General features: G+C 40.7%; 1 pseudogene; it reads left to right on the top strand.

Annotated features, from left to right (window-relative positions):
- Positions 1-809: 809 nt before the first annotated feature.
- LOC121018332 (metaxin-3-like) lies at positions 810-1,982 on the top strand (annotated as a pseudogene).
- Positions 1,983-6,309: the final 4,327 nt, after the last annotated feature.

The following is a 6,309-nucleotide window of genomic DNA, read 5'->3' as shown; positions in this document are numbered from 1 at the left end:
CAATGAGTTCATAATGATAAGTTTTTGAAACCTCATCGCTGCATGCTGATCCTTTGTGACTCATTGTTTTGAATATCTATTGCTGCATAATAAGCCCACCCCAAAATATAGTACCCTAAAAAAAAAAAAAACCTCATTTGTTACCCCTGGATGTTACTAAAGTACCATCTCATTATTCTGAAAGTTGATTTTTTTTTTCGGAGGGAAAGATCCAGGTGCCTTTCCTGCAAGACCCGTATTTCAAGCTATTGGAATCTATGATGAGAGAAAGTAATTTGCAGAAAAACCATAGCTAATTAATGCAAAAAAAAATTGGTGTAAATAGAAAAATCACCATTTGCACTCCTTTATGAAATAATGGATCTAGGCAATGATCATCAATTATTATTAAAAGTATTGGATGAAAAGTTGATGACAAACTTTAAACCAGGCTGGAAACTCCTGAACCTACTGGTTAATCTCAACATCACTACAAGTTGAACGACAACTCCCTGTGCCTTCTGATCTGATGCAGTAGAACCTATAGAGCACTGCTTGCGAAGTATTCTTGACAAAAGCAAACGTCATCAAGCCTCCAGATGTAGATATCAGTTTATACAGAATATGGGAAGGGTAGATAAATATGTTAAATCACATCATAAGATTACAAATCCAAATCCATAATGTGAGAAATCCCATATGACAAATTACCCAGTTTCTTCAATAAATAGATGGCATAAAACAAAACCAAGATGAAACTAGTAAAAGAAAGAGTGGCCATTCTATTGATTAAAAGAGACTTAAGAGTGGCAAAGTTCAGCCCCAGCAAGATGGTGGCCCCCTTGGAGCTCAGCTGCTGGAGAAGTGGCTGGGGGCTCCCATTATACACAGTGAGTCCCTGGTGGTGATGGTTTACGCCAAATTTTCTGGTGCACTCTTGAACATCAGTATCATAGGTAAGACACAGAGGTTCAAGAGAAGAGGTACCAATTTTGACCACTGACTACAGCGTTATTTCTCAGCTGGCAAAAATACTAAAATTAAAAAAAATTTTTTTTAATGTTTATTTATTTTTGAAAGAAAGAGACCCAGAGTGTGAGTGGGGGAGGGGCAGAGAGAGAAGGAGACAGAATCCGAAGCCGGCTCCAGGCTCTGAGCTGTCAGCACAGAGCCTGATGCAGGGCTCGAACCCATGAACCATGAGATCATGACCTGAGTCGAAGTTGGATGCTTAACCAACTGAGCCACCCAGGTGCCCACAAAATACTAAAAGTCTTAAGAAAACGAAAAGAATTCTGACTATGAACTCTCAGCAAAACAGGGGCAGATATACTGGCTTACACTGCTCTCCTAGAAAAGAAGCTGCTTTTGCAGTTCTTCCACATTCTGGATTGAAAGTGTGACAAAATTTTTGGTTTGCTTCATAAGGTCCTTTCTCTTCGGTTTGATCCTGCCTGGAAAAAATGTCTTAGGGAACACTGAATACAGTATCCTCCTCATGAGAGGAGAGTCTCCCCTCTACCATCTCTGAGAAATGGAAGCACATATACACAGACATGCCAAAAGGTGCCTACGCCTTCTGTCAGCAGATTGAGAACATTTCTGCTTTTCTTTGGAGATGCACCTTCTACCTCAGATGCCTGTGTGTTGGCTTTCTTGCACCTCTTTATAACATGCACTTTCCTAGGGGCACCTGGGTGGCTTAGTCAGTTAAGCGGCTGACTCTTGGGTTTTGGCGCAGGTCTCTGGTTTGTGGGTTCAAGTCCTGCATCGGACTCTGCACTGGCAGTGCCAAGCCTGTTTGGGATTCTCTCCGACTCCCCCTCTCTGCCCCTCCCCTTCTCATGCTCTCTTTCTCAAAATAAGTAAATTAAATTTAAAAAAAATTTTAAGTGCACTTTCCTAGAGTTCAGTTACAACATTTGAAACAGTTCTCCAGCCTGTGTCACTTTTGACATGACATCCTAAACAGTTAGTTTAGATTTGGTATTGGAGATGGATGACAAAGCCCTCCACTTCCTCCTCGGAAACTGCCAACATGCGAGTTGCTTCTCCCATAGGAAGAAAGCAATTCCTTACAATGACCATCACTCTGCTGTATGCCCAAGTGTTTGCCTTGGAGTCCCATGATTTTGCAGTAATCTCTTACACTAAGTATGTGAAGGCAAAAAGAAAAACACTGCTAATAAGTATAAGGAAGACTCTAAACCAAAAGGAACTTTCTATGCCATCTTTTATTTTTAATTGCATTGAATATCAATTAAATTTTTTAAATTGTAGGGGCGCCTGGGTGGCGCAGTCGGTTAAGCGACCGACTTCAGCCAGGTCACGATCTCACGGTCCGTGAGTTCGAGCCCCGCGTCAGGCTCTGGGCTGATGGCTCAGAGCCTGGAGCCTGTTTCCGATTCTGTGTCTCCCTCTCTCTCTGCCCCTCCCCCGTTCATGCTCTGTCTCTCTCTGTCCCAAAAATAAATAAACGTTGAAAAAAAAAATTAAAAAAAAATTGTATTTGATAGTTTGTATTCTAGTTTGGCAATGCACTTTATGTAATATCAAGATGAACACTAAATGAACTTGGAGGAAAAATAGAAAACTCATGGGACCTCATCAAAATAAAAAGCTTCTGCACAGCGAAAGAAACAACCAGCAAAACTAAAAGGCAACTGACAGAATGGAAGAAGATATTTGCAAACGACATATCAGATAAAGGGTTAGTATCCAAAATCTATAAAGAACTTATCAAACTCAATACCCAAAAAACAAATAATCCAGTGAAGAAATGGGCAAAAGACATGAATAGACATTTTTCCAAAGAAGACATCCAGATGGCTAATAGACACATGAAAGGATGCTCAACATCACTCATCATTGGGTAAATGCAAATACAAATCAAAACCACAATGAGATACCACCTCACACCGGCTGGAATGGCTAAAATTAACAACTCAGGAAACAACAGGTGCTGGCAAGAATGTGAAGAAAGAGGAATGTTCTTGCACTGCTGGTGGGAATGCAAACTGGTGAGTCACTCTGGAAAACAGTATGGAGGTTCCTCAAAAAATTAAAAATAGACTACCCTATGAGCCAGCAATTGCACTACTAGGTATTTATCCAAAGGATACAAAAAAGCTGATTCAAAGGGGCATAATGCACCCCAATGTTTATAGCAGCACTATCAACAATAGTCAAATTATGGAAAGAGACCAAATGTCCATCTACTGATGAATGGATAAAGAAGATGTGGTATATACATGCAATGGAATATTACACAGCAATCAAAAAGAATGAAATCTTGCCATTTGCAACAACATGGATGGAAATAAAATATATTATGTTAAGCAAAATAAGTCAGTCAGAGAAAGACAAATCTATTATTTCATTCACATGTGGAATTTAAGAAACACAACAGATGAACTTAGGGGAAGGATAAGAAAAATAAGATAAAAACAGAGAGGGAGACAAACCATAAGAGATTCTTAACTACAGAGAACAAACTGAGGGTTGATGGTGGGAAAGTGGCTGGTGGGATGGGCTAAATGGGTGATGGGCATTAAGGAGGGCACTTGTTGGGATGAGCACTGGGTGTTTATGTAAGTGATGAATCACTAAATTCTATTCCTGAAATCATTATTACACTATATGTTAACTAACTTGGGTTTAAATTTTTTTAAAAAAGCATAGTATGTGTATATATTTTTAAAAAAATAAAAAATAAGATGTTGCAGGAGTGCTGATTCACAAGGGTACATGTACCCCAATGTTTATAGCAGCACTATCAACAATATCCAAATTATGGAAAAAGCCCAAATGTCCATCAACTGATGAATGGATAGAGAAGATGTGGTTTATATGTACAATGGAATACTACATGGCAATGAGAAAGAATGAAATCTTGCCATTTGCAACAACATGGATGGAACTGGAGGGTAAACGAAATAAGTCAGTCAGAGAAAGACAGATATCATATGTTTTCACTCATGTGGAATTTGAGAAACTTAACAGAAGACCATGGGGGAAGGGAAGGGGAAAGAAACTAGTTTCCAACAGAGAGGGAGGCAAACCATAAGAGACTCTTAAATACAGAGAACAAACTGAGGGTTGATGGGGGGGCAGGGGAGAGAGGAAAATGGGTGATGGGCATTGAGGAGGGCACTTGTTGGGATGAGCACTGGGGTGTTGTATGTAAGTGATGAATCATGGGAATCTACTCCTAAAGCCATGAGCACACTGTATATACTGTATGTTAGCTAACTTCATAATAAATTCTATTTAAAAAATAATACTCTTCCTCTTCAGTGAGGCAGGCTGGCAGCAACTTCACACACACAAATCTTTGTGAAGACCCTGATGGGCAAGACCATCACCCTCAAGGTCGAGCCCAGTGACACCACTGAGAATGGCAAAGCCAAAATCCAAGACAAGGAGGGCATCCTGCCTGACCAGCAGCATCTGATTTTTGCAGGACAAACAGCTGGAGGATGGCCGCCCTCTCCCAGACCACAATATCCAGAGAGTCCACCCTGCACTGGGTGCTATGCCTGCGAGGTGGCATCGAGCCCTCCCTCCGCCGGCTGGCCCAGAAATACAACTGCGACAAGATGATCTGCCATAAGCGCTCCCCCACAAGAAGCGCGGCCACACCAACAACATGGCCCCAAGAAGGTCTTCCTTGGCCGGCAGGGGGACCTCCTGCCAGAGCCACAACCACCCCCCCCCCCCCCCGGGCCTCAATAAACTTTTCCTTTAATTGATTGGAGGAGTAAGAGATACATAAATAAATAACAATTAAAAAACTGCCTTAATCTTGACAGGTTTTTGCCTTTGGTTCACATGTCTCTAACTGAAAGCTATAGTTCTGGGGTGCTTGGGTGGCTCAGTCAGTTAAGTGTCCAACTTTGGTTCAGGTCATGATCTCACTTTTCGTGGGTTCCAGCCCCGTGTTGAGCTCTGTGCTGACAGCTCAGAGCCTGGAGACTGCTTCAGATTCTGTGTCTCCCTCTCTCTCTGACCATCCTTCACCTGCACTCTGTCTCTCTCTCAAAAATAAATGAACATTAAAAAAAAAAAAAAAAAAGGACCTCTTTACCTCATGATAAAAGAGATTCTTAAAAAAATAAAAAAAGAAAGCTACAGTTCTGTTCTGAATGTGCAACTCTAATTTATTCAAATGAATTTACTCATTTATCAGTTTTCTTAGACCAGTCTGAATGTCTAATATGTGACTCTCCAGCTAAGGCTTTTTTTGCTCCGTTTAGAAATGTGATGCCTCTTTTAGGAACTAGGAAAAAAATATAAATTACTTCAATAGAAAGCCTGTATTTAACTTTTTTAAAAAAGAGAAAAGCTAAAGATACCTACCAACCAAATGCAATATATAATTATATTTTAGATCCTGATTTAAATTTTATTCAAAATTGTTTTAATGTTTATTTATTTGTGTGTGTGAGAGCGAGAGAGAGAAAGAGAGCGTGGGGGAGGGGCAGAGAGAGAGGGAGACACAGAATCTGAAGCAGGCTCCAGGCTTTGAGCTGTCAGCACAGAGCCTGACGGTGAGGCTCGAACTTGTGAACTTCAAGATCATGACCTGAGCCAAAGTCAGTCGTCCAACCGACTGAGCCATCCAGGTGCCCCTATATATATATATATATATATATTTTTTTTTTTTTATTTAATTTGAGAGGGAGAGAGAAAGGGGGGGGGGAGAGAGCAAGCAGGGGAGAGGCAGAAGGAGAGAGAGAGAATCCCAAGCAAGCTCCATGTTCAGCATGTTCAGCACGGAGCCCAACACAGCGCTTAATCCCATGACGGATCATGACCTGAGCTGAAATCAAGAGTCTGTCGTTCAACCGATTGAACCATCCAGGCATCCTTAGAACCTGATTTGAATAAGCCAACTATAGAAAGAAATTTTGAGGGGTGCCTGGGTGGCTCACTCAGTTAAGCATTAGACTTCAGCTCAGGTCATAATCTTACGGGTTGCTGGATTGGAGCCCCATGTCTGGCTCTGCACCGACAGCTCAGGGCCTGGAGCCTGCTTCGGATTCTGTGTCTCCTCTCTCTGCCCCTCCCCTGCTCACGCTCTCTCTTTCTTTCTCAAAAATAAATAAACATTAAAATATATATATATAATTTGAGACAATTGGGGAAGACTGAACATGGACTGATTTTTTGATGAATTAAGGATTTATTCATTTCATATGATAATAAAATTATGGTTATGATGTGGTTATAAAATTATTCTGTATGTGTTAAAAAAATATTCTGTATGTGTTAAGAGATTTTTACTGAAGTGAAATGATATGATGTCTTGGATCGTTTTAAGATACTCTA

This window comes from Herpailurus yagouaroundi, unplaced genomic scaffold, assembly GCF_014898765.1.
Source record: "Herpailurus yagouaroundi ecotype Mexico unplaced genomic scaffold, PumYag 77, whole genome shotgun sequence".
Taxonomy (NCBI): domain Eukaryota; kingdom Metazoa; phylum Chordata; class Mammalia; order Carnivora; family Felidae; genus Herpailurus; species Herpailurus yagouaroundi.
The sequence above is the reverse complement of the archived record's forward strand: the minus strand, read 5'-3'. Positions and strand labels throughout refer to the sequence as shown.